The sequence below is a fragment of the Mobula birostris genome, chromosome 8 (genome assembly GCF_030028105.1).
Source record: "Mobula birostris isolate sMobBir1 chromosome 8, sMobBir1.hap1, whole genome shotgun sequence".
NCBI classification, from domain to species: domain Eukaryota; kingdom Metazoa; phylum Chordata; class Chondrichthyes; order Myliobatiformes; family Myliobatidae; genus Mobula; species Mobula birostris.
Genome location: NC_092377.1, coordinates 7,488,324 through 7,504,762, shown reverse-complemented (window position 1 = coordinate 7,504,762; position 16,439 = coordinate 7,488,324).

Sequence of the window (16,439 nt, the reverse complement as noted above, 5' to 3'; positions counted from 1 at the left end):
AATTTGAACTTCCTGTACCAATAAATGTGTCTTTTGATGTGAACAGTCAACATAGAACACAGAACACATTTGAAAGACTCTTAGAAAGGCATGTGGATGATAGAAAAATGGAGAGCTATGTAGGAGAGAAGATTGAGCTTAGAGTAGGTTAGAGGGTTAGTGCATCATGGGCCGAAGGGCCTGTACTGTGCAGTAATGTTCTATGTTCTTTGTCAGAAATTTGAAGTAAGAGGAAAAACTAAGAAAAACACTCAGCAGATCAAGCAGCATCTCTGGAGAGAGAAGCAGTCAAGGTTCTAGTATCTTACAGACCCTAAAACATTCACTGTTTCCGTCTTCACAGACACCGCCTGACTTGCTGAGATTTTCCAGCAGTTTTTGATAAACACAAGATATTCTGCAGATGTCTGAAATATTGAGCAACACACACAGAATGCCGGAGGGTCTTGGCAGATAAGGCATCATCCATGAGAGGAAGAAACAGTCGACGTTTTGGGCCAAGATCCTTCATAAGGTTTAGACCAGAATAAAAAGATGGGGAGAGGGGGTGGAGGACAAGTGGACAAGTGAACTCTTCCCAAGTCCCATAAAAGTTTCAGATGTGGACCACACACCTTTAGATGTGTGGTCCACAGAAAACATAAACTGGTCAATTTGTTTCTTATTGTCACGTGGACCAATGTACCACCAAAAATTTTGATTTTCATGCCATCTACACAGATCATTTCATCATATCAGTATATTGAGGTCATCATCATCATGTGCCTTGTGATGTTGACATAGGTGATCATGGTCTTTCCATGACCATGAGTGTTCTTGGCAAATATTTCTACTGAAGTAGTTTGCCACTGCCTTCTTCTGGGCAGTGTCTTCACAAAACAGGTGACCCCAGCCGTTAACAATACTCTTCAGAGATTGTCTGCCTGGCGTCAGTGGTCATATAACCAGGACTTTTGATGTGCACTGGCTGCTCATCCGACCATCCACCACCTGCTCCCGTAGCTTCATGTGACCCTGAGCGGGGGGCTAAGCAGATGCCCCACCTTGCCTGAGGGTGACTTCCTTTGCTAGAGATATATCTCCACCCCACCACCAGAATGCAGAATAAAATGTTACAGTACAGAGAAAGTGCAGTGTAGGCAGACAATAAGGTGCAAGATCATAACCAAGGTAGATGGTGAGGTCAACGGCCCACCTTATAGGCCTAGGGAACCATTCAACAGCGGGGTAGAAGCTGTCCTTGGCCCTGGTGGTACGTGCTTTCAGGCTTTTGTATCTCCTTTCCATGGGGGGGGGGGAGAGTGAATGTCCAGGGTGGGTGGGCTCTTTGATTATGCTGGCTGCTTTACTGAGGCAGTGAGAGACATAGAAATAGAACACAGAACAGTGCAGGCTCTTCGGCCCACAATGCAGTGCCAACCTTTTAACTTAATCCAAGAAGACAGAATCACTGTGTCGATTTTAACACAGTATCCCCTTATGTGAGTTCTCACAGCTGAGAGCTTCTGGGCTTGCAGGTGTAATCCCTGCAGCTAGCTTGCAGAAGGGTGTACCACAATGCAGGCAGCACTCTTGCAGCCACTGGTGAATGTTGCCACTGTTGAATAGGTGCTGGAATTTGGAGGGTGAGGTCAGACTTGAGTGAATATAATCCCGAGGTGAGTGCAGGGAGAATGATTCTTCATGACAGAGAATCCAAAGCCAGTGGTCACTGGGTCAAAATAAGAAATTGTTAGTCTAAGGTGGAAGCAAAGTGGTTCCCTCTCTTTTTGCCTCCATGCAGATCATAAATCTTTGAAACTCTAGAACATATAACATTACAGCACAATACAGGCCCTTCAGATATTGGCATGGTGGTGAGCTTTTAACCTACTCCAGTATCGATCTAACCCTTTTCTCCCACATATTCCTCCATTTTTCTTCGATAGGCACATGAATGGTAGAAAAATGGAGCGAGGGTTAGATTGATCTTAGTGTAGGTTAGAGGGTCAGCACAGTATTGTGGGCTGAAGGGCCTCTACTGTGCTCAACAGTTCTATGTCTATGGACGAAAGGCCAGTCAGAGAATGGGGTTTAGGTCTATGGCCTGAGCAGTCTCACCAGCCGCATTCCCACCACCTCATTTCTCACCCCACAACCCCACCATCTCCCCACAGACTCTACCACAAGCCCATAGACCAGGGACAATTCACAGCCAACATTCAACTCAACGAGTCCGTGTGGCTGTGGGATGCAGGAGGAAACCGAAGCTCCCCAGGAGACGGGGGTGGTGGGGAGAGGCAGAACGTGCAAACTCCACACTGACAGCGCCTAGGTTCGGGACTGAACCCAGGTCTCTGGATCTGTGAGTTAGCGACTCCACTGGCTGTAATGTTGTGGCCCAAAGCACAGTGGAAGGAGATTCTTCAGGCAGAAGAAGATGGATCCTTGATAGGCAAGGGGAAGGATTGCTGCTGGGGTAGGCGAGAATGAGGGGTTGATATTAATTCCAAGCACCACGATCTTACGGATGGGACATCGGCCCAGACATCTCTGGGCCTCAGCACACAGAGGGAAACTTGCAATGGCCTACAGATATACCATGACTGTGTGCACCACCGTCTGGTATCCAGGGGCCAGTACACAAGAACACAAGAGGCTGCCAAGTGTTTTAAACTCAGCCAACTCCACCATGGCACAACCCATAGACTTCATAAATCAATGTATTCCGTACAGGAGATGGGATGTTATGTTGAAGTTGTATAAGACATTGGTGAAGCCTAATTTGGCGTATTGTGCGCAGTTTTGATCACTACCTACAGGAAAGATGTAAATAAGGTTGAACGAGTGCGGATAAAATTTACAAGGATGCTGCTGGGTCTGGAGGACCTGACTAATAAGGAAAGATTGACTAGGTTAAGACTTTATTCCTCAGAATGAAGAAAATTGAGAGGAGATTTGATAGAGATACGCAAAATTATGAGAGGTATAGATAGGGTAAATGAAAGCAGGCATTTTCCACTCAGGTTGGGTGGGACTACAACCAGAGGACATGGGTTAAGATAAGAGATAAGATAAAACTTCATTTATCCCGAGGGAAATTATTGTTGCAAGTTTTGCTCAGTCATAAATATATACTTTAATACAAAATGTAAGCATTGAGCTACTAAAAATACAAAATCTGCATGAAAAAGTAATAGTGCAAAATACAGATGAACAATGAAACCATGTACTTAAGGAGGAGGAGTTGTCGGTCTTATAGCCACAGGGAGGAAGGATCTCCCGTGGTGTTCGGTATTGCAACTCGGTGGAATCAGCCTGTTACTGAAAGTGTTCCTCTGTTTGTCCAGTACGTCATGGAGGGGGTGAGAGGGATTGTCCATAATGCTCTGTAGCTTCTGCCGCATCCTTCTCTCAGACACAACCACCAGGGAGTTCAGTTCCACCCCCAGAACAGAACCAGCCCTCCTGACGAGTTTATCGATCTTCTTGGCATCAGCTGCTCTCACCCTGCTGCCCCAGCAGACTGCAGCATCGGATAGAATACCAGCCACCGCTGAGTCGTAGAACGTTTGCAGCAGAGTACTGCAGACGCTGAATGACCAGAGCCTCCTCAGGAAGTACAGTCGGCTCTGTGCCTTCTTGTAGAGAGACCCTGTATTTCTAGTTCAGTCCAGTTATTGTCCAGGTAAGTTCCCAGGTATTTGCAGTCCTGGACAATTTCCACATCCATTCCCTTGATGGAGATGGGAATGCAGGGTGCTTTCACCTTCCTTAAGTCCACCAAACTCCTTTGTCTTAGTGATGTTGAGCTGCACCACACCACTCCACAAAGTTGTCCACCGCTCTTCCGTACTCAGCCTCCTGACCCCAGATGATACAGACCACAACGCCCCAAGCGGTGAAAGGTGAAAAGTTTAAGGGGAACATGAGATGAAACATCTTCACTCAGAGGGCCATAAGATTGTGGAACGAGCTGCCAGTACATGTGGTGCGTGTGAGTTTGATTTCAGAGTCTCAGAGAAGTTTGGATCGGTACATGGATGATGGGATATGGAGGGCTATGGTCTTGGTGCAAGTCAGTGGGAGGGGACAGTTTAAATGGTTTTGGCACGGACTAGATGGGCCGAGGGGCCTGCTCCTGAGCTGTATTGTTCTATGACTCTATAACTCTCCCCACCATCAAGGATATCTTCAAGAGGTGATGCCTCAAGAAGGAAATTCACCATCTAGGACACGCGGTCTCGTTGCTACCATTGGAGAGGAAGTACGGGAGCATGAAGACCCACACCCAGTCATTCAGGAACTGCTTTTTCCCTTCTCGTCCATGAACCCACCACGAACACTAATTTGTCACTTTTTTTGTTCCCACTCTTTATTCATTTTGTAACCTAAAATAATTCTATGTCCTTGCCCTGTACTGACGTCACAAAGCACATTATAGTCATAGTCATACTTTATTGATCCCGGGGGAAATTGGTTTTTGTTACAATTGCACCATAAATAATTACATAGTAATAAAACCATAAATAGTTAAATAGTAATATGTAAATTATGCCAGGAAATAAGTCCAGGACCAGCCTATTGGCTCAGGGTGTCTGACCCTCCAAGGGAGGAGTTGTAAAGTTTGATGGCCACAGGCAGGAATGACTTCCTACGATGCTCAGTGCTGCATCTCGGTGGAATGAGTCTCTGGCTGAATGTACTCCTGTGCCCACCCAGTACATTATGTAGTGGATGGGAGACATTGTCCAAGATGGCATGCAACTTGGACAGCATCCTCTTTTCAGACACCACCATCGGAGAGTCCAGTTCCATCCCCACAACATCACTGGCCTTACGAATGAGTTTGTTGATTCTGTTTGTGTCTGCTACCGTCATCCAAGCTTTAGAGAGGGTGTACAGGAGATTTACCAGGATGCTCACACATTTAATGTCATAAATACCAACATCTTGTCATAAGACAGCGAGAATAAATAGGACCCTCAATAAAAGAGAAAGCCATGGCTGCCAGACTGGTAGTTCCACACCTTTCCACAGCCTGTAATCACAATCGTACCGAGCAGAAACGGGCCATTCGGCCCACTGAGGGTACTGAGCATCAAACTGATCCTATTTCAATCACCCCACCTCCCATCTTCTTTGCCCACCCCACCAGATTCCACCACCTACTGACACAACAGGGGAAACTGTGGCGGAACAGTAGGGTAGCGGTTAGCCTAACGCTATTATAGCACCAGTGACACGGGTTCGAGTCACACTGGTGTCTGTAAGGAGTTTGTACATCCTCTCCGTGTCCGAGTTAGTTTCCTCCGGGTGCTCTGGTTTCCTCCCACATTTCAAAGGTGTACAGGTTAGTAGGTTAATCGATCACAAACGTGCAACTGGATAGCCCAGGCTCGTCGGGTCAGAAGTCCTCTCACCTTGCTGTGTCTCGAAATGGACAACTTGCAGTGTCCAGTTAACCCACATGTCTTTGGAATGTGAGAGGGACCTGGAAAACCCAGGGAAACCCACACAGAATCAAGCAGGCTCCACCCAGACAGTGCCCAAGTTCGAGATTGAACCTGCATCCCTGGTGCAGATCCAACTGTGATCAGGAATGGGGAGTAAATGCTGGCCTTGCCTGCAGGGCCAAGGACATTGTTTCCATTTGCTTTTGGAATAAACATCGCTTACAGAGACAGTGTTGGAAAGTCCCAAAGTAATTTCTGGTCACCTCATTATATTAAAGATGTGGAAGCTTTAGAGAGGGGGCAGAGGAGGTTTACCAGGATGCTGCCTGGATGAGAGAGCATGTCTTATGAGGGTAGGTTGAGCGAGCTGGGGCTTTTCTCTTTGGATTGAAGGAGGATGAGAGGTGACTTGATAGAGGTGGACAAGATGATAAGAGGCGTAGATAGATGTGGACAGCCAGAGACTTTTTCCCAGGGTGGAAATAGCTAATACCAGGGCGCATAATTTTAAGATGATTTGAGGGAAGTATGGGGGGATTTCAGAGGTAGATTCTTACACAGAGAGCACTGCCGGGGTGATGTTAGAGGCTGATATATTAGGAACTTTTGAGAGACTATTAGGCATGTGGATGATGGGAGAATGGAGGGCTACGTGGGAGGGAAGGGGTAGCAGGTTAAATGTGTGGCACACATCATGTGCTGAAGAACCTGTACTGTGCTGTAACAGTCTGTGTTAAGTGTTTGATGTTCTATCTATTGCACAAAGCGATGTTTCCACATCTGTTTTATCTCCTCGCTGGTGTGCGTTGTGATTTACAGCAGGGGTGAATGAAAACCAGGCTCAATAGTTTGATACAGTAACCATTGTCCTTTTCCACAGCTCAGTGTGTGTGTTGATGTCTTGGCTTTCTTCGCAGCAATATTAAAGTGGGTTTGATCTGTTGAAGGGGAATCTGTCAATCACACTACACCGCCCAACCGATTGCTTCCAATTCATTTATTTGCATTTATTCAACCATGTGCCGATCTAAGGGTCCCAGTTTTTGGTCCCAACCTATACATTTGTAATGCTGTACATTTTTCATCGGGATTGACCACGGATATTGTATCTACATGATACACAAGCCAGGGCAGTACACTATGGAGAGAAAGTCATTGCCCAGGCAGCTGGCTCCCCCTCTCCACACAGCTGATGAATCCAAAGGAACGGCGGTTTGGCACCAGTAGTGCCACGGGATTTGCCAGTCAGTGTCGAACTCCATGTAGGACTGCCTCAGGGAGTCCGGCTCTGGATTTTTCCCTTGGAATTTACCCTCAGAACCCTACCGATGAGTGGCTGGAGCCGCAAGCCAGCGGTGGTTTGAGATCAGGGTTTTCCTTCTCCCAGATGAGCTGCAGACCACAGCTGATGAGCTCCATCTGCCTGAAGCGACTGGATTTAAGGTGCCAGTGACCCGTCTTTACCTCTTCCCCTGTCAGTAGAAGTGGTTCTGCTGGGCTCAGTAGCTAAATCACACGTGAAGGCCAGGAGCTGGGCTTGGTCAGGGGCTACTTGAGGCACACATCATTAGGAGCATTTACCCAGTAATGGGATCTTGTCCCCTTTACCACCGCCGGCTACAACAACCTTAAGGAACCAAGGTTTTCATTACACCTGTACATATAGGTACTCATGCATATGACAATGAACTTGTCTTTAACCTTGACCGACCCTGCAGTTCGTAAGTCCTCCAGAGCACTTCACAGTCCTGTTAGGTCCTCTATCACCCTCTCACACATTGAATATACCTTGGTCCCTTTGTGTTGGCGCGTGGCCAAGTGGTTAAGACATCTGTCTAGTGATCTGAAGGTCGTGAGTTCGAGCCTCAGCTGAGGCAGCATGTTGTGTCCTTGAGCAAGGCACTTAACCACACATTGCACTGCGACGACACCGGTGCCAAGCTGTATGGGTCCTAGTGCACTTCCCTTGGACAACATCGGTGGCGTGGAGAGGGGAGACTTGCAGCATGGGCAACTGCCGGTCTTCCATACAACCTTGCCCAGGCCTCAGTCATCATTAAAAATCGATGGACAGCCGAAGAGGTACCTCGGTCCCTTAGAGGAAGAGCCATTGGGTCATAAAGCACCACAGCTCAGGAGCAGACACTTTGGCCCATTTAGTCTGTATCAAGCTGTTTTTTTTTATTTCAAAATATACTTTATTCAAAAATAAATATATACAATAAACCATTCAATAACTTTTCATCCTTTACATATGTTTCCATTATACTCAGTAAAATATCCGTGTTTATAGCCACCCACGTGGCACTCCAGTAGTTCAGCTTAGCATCTCATTGTTGAGGGGTATACTCCCCGCCTACCGACCCCTCCCACTCCCACGGGTGGAGAAAACCTATACTGTGGTCCTTCCCCACCGGGCCCTTGCGGTGGCTGCACCGAGTTTCAGTGCGTCCCTCAGCACGTACTCCTGCAGCCGAGAGTGTGCCAGTCGGCAGCATTCTCCCACGGACATCTCCATGTGCTGATATATCATCAAGTTTCGGGCCGACCAAAGAGCGTCTTTCACTGAGTTGATGATCTGCCAGCAGCACCGGATGTTGGTCTCCGTGTGCGTCCCCGGGAACAGCCCGTAGATCAGAGAGTCCTCTGTTACGCAGCTGCTGGGGATAAAACGTGACACTAGCCCGTCCATCCTCCTCCACACCCTCTTTGCGAACTGGCAGTGTGCGAAGAGGTGGGACTCAGACTCCTCCTCACTGCAGTCCTCCCGTGGGCAGTGGGGTGCGGAGACGACATTCCGGGCGTACAGGAGGGATCTGACTGGGAGGGCCCCTCTCACCGCCAGCCAGGCGAGGTCTTGGTGCCTGTTGGTGAGATCTGGCGATGAGGCATTTTGCCAGATGAACTGGACGGTCTGCTCAGGGAACCACCCCACGGTGTCCATCACGTCCTTCTCCTGCAGTGCCTGCAGGACAGTACGTGCCGACCACTGCCTGATGGCCCTGTGGTCAAAGGCGTTCTCCTGGAAGAACTTTGCTACGTGGGACAGGTATGCCGGCAACGACCAGCTGACGGGCATTGCACGGGAGTGGGGCCAGACCCATCCTTCGTAGCCAGGGTGACAGGTAGAACCTGGGCACATAGTGGTACTTGGTGCCCACATACCTGGGCTCTACACACAACCTGATGCAGCCACATACGAAGCTGGCCATCAGGGTGAGGGCGACATTGGGGACGTTCTTGCCCCCGTTGTCCAGGGACTTGTGCATGGCGGTCCGTCTCACCTGCTCCATCTTGGATCCCCAGACGAATCTGAAGACAGCCCGGGTGATTTCCGAGCTGTAGGAGCGGGGGACGGGCCAGACCTGCGCCAAGTACAGCAGCCCTGAGAGCACCTCACACCTGATGACCAGGTTCTTGTTCCACCCAGTCCCATCAACCTGCACCTGGACCATAACCCTCCACGCCCCTCCTGGCCTCGTACCCATCCAAACTCCTCTTAAATGTTGCGATCACACCCACACCCACCACTTCCACCAACAGCTCATTCCACACTCTCACCACCCTCTGAGGGAAGACATTCCACCTCAGGTCCCCCTTACATACTTCACCTTTCACCCTCAACCTGTGACTTCTAGTCCTAGCCCCACCCAACCTCAGTGGGCAAAAGCCATCTTGCATCTACCTATCTGTGCCCTCATAATTTTGTATACCTCTATCAAATCTCCCCTCACTCCCCTGTGTTTCTGGCAATAAAGTCCTAACCTACCTATTCAGCTTCTCCCTGTAACCCAGAGATACTGGTAATATTAATATTGGGGAATTAGGGAGTGACAGAGACTTTGAAGAAATACTTGGCACGGCGCCTGCCGTGAAACCAGTGCAGTGAAATTAGAAATTGGGAAGGACTTGTAAAAATGATGTATAACTTGTGTCAATGTCTTTCTTGTGGCACAGCAGCAGAGAGGTTAGTGTAACACTCTACCACACCAGGGTTTGGAGATTCGGGATTCTATTCCCACCTCTGTCTGTCAGGAGTTTGCATGTTCTCCCCAGGACTCTGTGGATTTCTTCCCACATTCCAAAGACATATGGATAGGGACATGGGCATGCTATGTTGGCATCAGGTGTGTGCCAACACTTAGAAAGCATAACCTTAGAAACTACAGCACAGAAAACAGGCCTTTTGGCCCTTCTTGGCTGTGCTGAACCATTTTCTGCCTAGTCCCACTGACCTGCACATGGACCATATCCCTCCATACACCTCTCATCCATGTATCTGTCCAATTTATTCTTAAATGTTAAAAAAGAACCCGCATTTACCACCTCGTCTGGCAGCTCATTCCATACTCCCACCACTCTCTGTGTGAAGAAGCCCCGCCTAATGTTCCCTTTAAACTTTTCCCCCCTTACCCTTAACCCATGTCCTCTGGTTTTTTTCTCCCCTCACCTCAGTGGAAAAAGCCTGCTTGCATTCACTCTATCTATACCCATCATAATTTTATATACCTCTATCAAATCTCCCCTCATTCTTCTACGCTCCAGGGAATAAAGTCCTAACCTATTCAACCTTTCTCTGTAATTGAGTTTCTCAAGTCCCGGCAACATCCTTGTAAACCTTCTCTGCACTCTTTCAACCTTATTTATATCCTTCCTGTAATTTGGTGACCAAAACTGAACACAATACTCCAGATTCGGCCTCACCAATGCCTTATACAACCTCATCATAACATTCCAGCTCTTATACTCAATACTTTGATTAATAAAGGCCAATGTACCAAAAGCTCTCTTTACGACCCTATCTACTTGTGACACCACTTTTAGGGAATTTTGTATCTGTATTCCCAGATCCCTCTGTTCCACTGCACTCCTCAGTGCCTTACCATTAACCCTGTATGTTCTACGTTGGTTTGTCCTTCCAACGTGCAATACCTCACACTTGTCTGTATTAAACTCCATCTGCCATTTTTCAGCCCATTTTTCCAGCTGGTCCCAGTCCCTCTGCAGGCTCTGAAAACCTTCCTCACTGTCTACTACACCTCCAATCTTTGTATCATCAGCAAATTTGCTGATCCAATTTACCACATTATCATCCAGATCATTGCTATAGATGACAAATAACAATGGACCCAGCACTGATCCCTGTGGCACACCACTAGTCACAGGCCTCCACTCAGAGAAGCAATTCTCTACCACCACTCTTTGGCTTCTTCCATTGAGCCAATGTCTAATCCAATTTACCACCTCTCCATGTATACCTAGCGACTGAATTTTCCTAACTAACCTCCCATGCAGGACCTTGTCAAAGGCCTTACTGAAGTCCGTGTAGACAATATCCACTGCCTTCCCTTCATCCACTTTCCTGGTAACCTCCTCGAAAAACTCCAATAGATTGGTCAAACATGACCTACCACGTACAAAGCCATGTTGACTCTCCCTAATAAGTCCCTGTCTATCCAAATGCTTGTAGATTCTGTCTCTCAGTACTCCCTCCAATAACTTACCTACTACCGACGTTAAACTTACCGGCCTATAATTTCCTGGATTACTTTTCGATCCTTTTTTAAACAACGGAACAACATGAGCCACTCTCCAATCCTCCAGCACCTCACCTGTAGACAGCGACATTTTAAATATTTCTGCCAGGGCCCCTGCAATTTCAACACTAGTCTCCTTCAATGTCGGAGGGAACACCCTGTCAGGTCCCGGGGATTTATCCACTTTAATTTTCCTCAAGACAGCAAGCACCTCCCCCTTTTCAATCTGTACAGTTTCCATGATCTCACTACTTGATTCCCTCAATTCCATAGACTTCATGCCAGTTTCCTTAGTAAATACAGACGCAAAAAACCTATTTAAGATCTCCCCCATTTCCCTTGGTTCCGCACAAAGCCGACCACTCTGATCTTCAAGAGGACCAATTTTATCCCTTACAATCCTTTTGCTCTTAATATACTTGTAAAAGCTCTTTGGATTATCCTTCACTTTGACTGCCAAGGCAACCTCATGTCCTCTTTTAGCCCTCCTGATTTCTTTCTTAAGTATTTTCTGTAACTTCTTATACTCCTCAAGCACCTTATTTACTCCCTGCTTCCTATACATGTCATACAACTCCCTCTTCTTCTTTATCAGAGTTGCAATATCCCTTGAGAACCAAGGTTCCTTATTCCTATTCACTTTGCCTTTAATCCTGACAGGAACATTCAAATTCTGCACTCTCAAAATTACTCCTTTGAAGGCTTCCCACCTACCGATCACATCCTTGCCAGAGAACAACCTGTCCCAATCCATGCTTTTTAGATCCTTTCTCATTTCTTCAAATTTGGCCTTCTTCCAGTTAAGAACCTCAACCCTAGGACCAGATCTATCCTTGTCCATGATCGAGTTGAAACTAATGGTGTTATGATCACTGGAACCAAAGTGCTCCCCTACACAGACTTCTGTCACTTGTCCTAATTCGTTACCTAACAGGAGATCCAATATTGCATCCCCTCTAGTTGGTCCCTCTATATATTGATTTAGAAAACTTTCCTGAACACATTTTACAAACTCTAAACCATCTAGACCCCTAAGAGTATGGGAGTCCCAATCAATATATGGAAAATTAAAATCCCCTACCACCACAACTTTATGTTTCCTGCAGTTGCCTGCTACCTCTCTGCAGACTTGCAGGCACCTCCTCGAACTATGTTCATTGTTGACACAAACGACACATTTCACTGTATGTTTCAATGTTTCGGTGTACATCTGACAAATAGAGTTCGTTTATGAAGAGATTGTGTCCACATTAGTGGATTGACGCACACTGTTACAGCTCAGAGCATCAGAGTTCGGAGTTCAATTCTGGCACCCTCTGTTCGGAGTTTGTACGTTCTCCCCATATCCTCCGGTTTCCTCCCACAGTCAAAGATGTGCCAGTGAGTAGGTTAATTGGTCATCGTATATTGTCCTGTGCTTCATCGTCGTTAGGTCGCACCTGGAATTTCCAGTTGGTGGATTTCCCTCCATGCCGCTCTGTCCCGACACATATCTACAACATCCGTAGTCTTGTCCATCTTGGTCCAATCCTTGATGTTATCCAGCCACGTTGTTCTTTGCCTTCCTCTTCCTTTCTTTCCCTCCACCTTTCCATATAGTAAGTCTGACAAGATGTTATCTCTCCGCGTAAGCCCTGTGCTTAGCCTAGGGTCAAATCGGTGGCTTGCTGGGCAGCTCAGCTCGAGGGGCCTGTTCCATGCCGTGTCTCTAAATAAATCAAATTGCATTCTGAAGAGTGATATCATCAACCTTTAATGAAGGCCTGGATAAATGGCAGGTGGGGGGGTGTTGGGGGCTGATATAGGACCTGTGTCTTTTTCGCGTTCAAAACAACACCCAAGGCCCTATGTGCCTTGGCAAAGGCATGCAGGATATTTTACAGATCTTCTCCATAAAAGTTGATGATATCACCCACTAGACCACTTTTCTGACCCTGGCGGTATTCTCTCCTCAACAGCAAACATTGACTCAGACGTCTGTCGGAGGAGTGCTGGTGGTGCCGGTAAAATATTATGCAAAATGGTCTTTGAAAACTGCTATCTACAGGTCTATACAGAACATTTGTTCAATAGAGCTGTCGTTCTCCTACATCTAAATCATGGACAACTGAAAGTCCTGGAACAATACCATCAAAAATCCTTCTGGAAGATCTTGACGATTCAGGGGTTAGGACAGACACACCAGCACCAAACACAGTAACTCCACGTACTGGGGGGAGCCAACATGAACATCATTTAATTAGATTCAACTTTATTGTCATTGTGCCGAGTACAGATACAAAGCCAATGAAATGCAGTCAGCATCTAACCAGAAATGCAAAGAATAGTGTTATTTACAAAATAACTGTGAATAAAAAAGTGCTACAGCACACAAATATAAAAGTACTGAGACAGTACAATATGGGTGCAATACTGCTTAGCGCTGTGATATGAGGTTCAGCAGGGTCACAGCCTCAGGGAAGAAGCCCTTCCTGTGCCTGCTGGTGCGGGAGTGGAGGCTCCTGTAGTGCCTACCGGATGGGAGGAGAGTAAAAAGTCCATGGTTAGGGTGAGATGCATCCTTGATAATGCTTTTCGCCCTGCCCAGGCAGCGTTTATAGTAGATGTTCTCAATGGTGGGCAATTGGGTGCCGATAATCCGCTGGGCAGTTTTCACCACACGTTGGAGTGCTTTGTGGTCTGATACGGGGCAATTGCCATACCACACTGAGATGCAGTTGGTGAGTATGCTCTCAATGGTACAGTGGTAAAAGTCCATCAGTATCCTGGGACAGAGGTGAGCTTTCTTGATGCTCCGCAGGAAATAAAGGCGCTGTTGTGCCTTTTTGATCAGGATGGAGGAGTTCGGGGACCAGGTGAGATCCTCGGAAATGAGGACACCAAGGAATTTGAAGCTTGTTACACGCTCCACTACAGGTCCGTTGATGTAGATGGGGACATGAGTGTGACTCCTGGCATGCCTGAAGTCCACAATGATCTCCTTGGTCTTCTGGGTGTTAAGGGCCGTCTCCACCATGATAAAGCAACACCTACTCCAATAGATAGGTCACGTCAACTGGATGCCTAACTTGCGTTTCCCCAAAAACACTTCAATGACAATAACAAATTCACCCAGAATCAATTCTACATTGTTTCTAAAATGTGTGAAGAGTTGACATTACACTTAATAGATACACCTGGAGGAAATCTGATTAAGATGGAGCTTTGATACATGAGGACAACCTCCGCTGTGTTGCACAAAACGAGTGGCAGCTGTAAAGGAGAGGCTGAACAACCAAAAGACCCGACCACTCACCGCAGTCATCACCCGCCCTCACCCACACTGACCAGAAAATGTGGATCCCAGATCGGTCTCCACAGCCAGCTGAGGAGCCAGGCCTGGGAGAAAACCATACTCCACTCCACACACAGTCTGATGCAGCCAAGCACAAAGGTGGGCATCAGGTTGAGGGTGATAGTGGGTTTGTTTCACCTCCCTCCTCTGCCGATTTGTGCATTGTGACCTGTCTGAGCCGCTCCATCTTGGACCCCCGGATGAAGCTGAAGACAGCTCGAGTGATTCCCAAACTGGAGGACCGGGGGTTGGACCACAAAGGTGTCAAGTACAGCGGACCCGGAGAGCAGCTCACACCAGATGACCAGTTATCGGCGGGAGAGGGGGGCCTCCCCACAGCCCCAATCTCTGTTTCACCTTCCCAGTCCTAGTCCACTCCGGCCAGTTCTTGCTGCAGGCCTCGACCCCTCCGAACCAGATCACCGGAACTTCATGGAATCGGATCTGATGGTGAAGGGACAGTGGATCGGTTGGGCCAGTTGCCGAAGAGCATGTGCAATTAACCCTGGACCCTGATGCCAAGTCAAACTAGTCGCAGATGCTGATCAATCTGCAAACCGACCTGGGAGCTGAGTAGAAGACGTCGACGTCATCCATGTAGCGGGAGGTTTTCACCTGGGACCCTCCACTGCTCAGCAGCATCACCCCTCCTCTGCTCTCGTTCCTTCCTCACAGCTTCGGGAAAGGGTTCTATCGGGCACACAGACAGGACAAGACAGGACAAGACAGGGAGAGTGGGAACCCTGCCTGACTCCAAACGTTACTTATGAGTAGTTTATTTGTAAAAATGATAATATTGCAGCATAAATGAACTGCAATCTGATCAAGAGATGCAGGAAGTCCCAAATGAGGTTGACGCAGAACCTCACTGTGTATGACGGAGACAATAGCATAGAAAATGTAAGCTTTCATTAAATAACCCTGTCCTGAGGAAGGGTCACGGCCCGAAACGCTGACTGTTTTGGACGCTGTGGGAGCTGACTTTGGTCTAGCAGATCAAAGAGCAGATTGTGCGCTTCAGAAAGAGTAAGACGAGGGGACAGACCAGTCATCATAGGGGAGCAACACGCACAAAATGCTGGAGGAACTCAGCAGGCCAGGCAGCATCTATGCAAAAATGTGCAGTCAACGTTTCGGTCCAAAGCCCTTCGGCAGGCCTTCATAATGAGGAGTTTGAAGAGATTTGGTCTGTCACCTAAAATACTTTCAATTTTCTACAAATGTACTGGGGAGAGCATTTTCATAGGCTACATCTGCATCAGTGTCTGGGTATTGGGGGGGGGAGGTGGGTCTGGGGATACTACACAGGATCGAAGTAAGCTGCAGAGAGTTGTGAAACAGGAAGACCAGCATGGGCACTTCTTGCACCCAAGATATCTTCAATGAGCAAAAGACAACAGACAATAGGTGCAGGAGTAGGCCATTCGGCCCTTCGAGCCAGCACCGCCATTCACTGTGATCATGGCTGATCATCCACAATCAGCACCCAATTCCTGCCTTTTCCCCATATCCCTTGACTCCACTATCTTTAAGAGCTCTATCTAACTCTTTCTTGAGAGCATCCAGAGAATCAGCCTCCACTGCCCTCTGAGGCAGAGCATTCCACAGATCCACAACTCTCTGGGTGAAAAAGTTTTTCCTCAACTCCGTTCTAAATGGCCTACCCCTTATTCTCAAGTTGTGGCCTCTGGTTCTGGACCCCCCCAACATCAGGAACATGTTTCCTGCCTCTAGCCTGTCCAATCCCTTATTAATCTTATATGTTTTAATCAGATCCCCTCTCAGCCTTCTAAATTCCAGAGTAAACAAGCCCAGTCGCTCCAATCTTTCAACATATGTCAGTCCTGCCATCCCAAGAATTAACCTCGTGAACCTACGCTGCACTCCCTCAATAGCAAGAATGTCCTTCCTCAAATTTGGAGACCAAAACTGTACACAATACTCTAGGTGTGTCTCACCAGGGCCCTGTACAACTGCAGAAGGACCTCTTTGCTCTTATACTCAATTCCCCTTGTTATGAAAGCCAACATGCCATAAGCTTTCTTCACTGCCTGCTGTACCTGCATGTTTACTTTCAGTGACTGATGAACAAGGACACCTAGATCTCATTGTACTTCCCCTTTTCCTAACTTG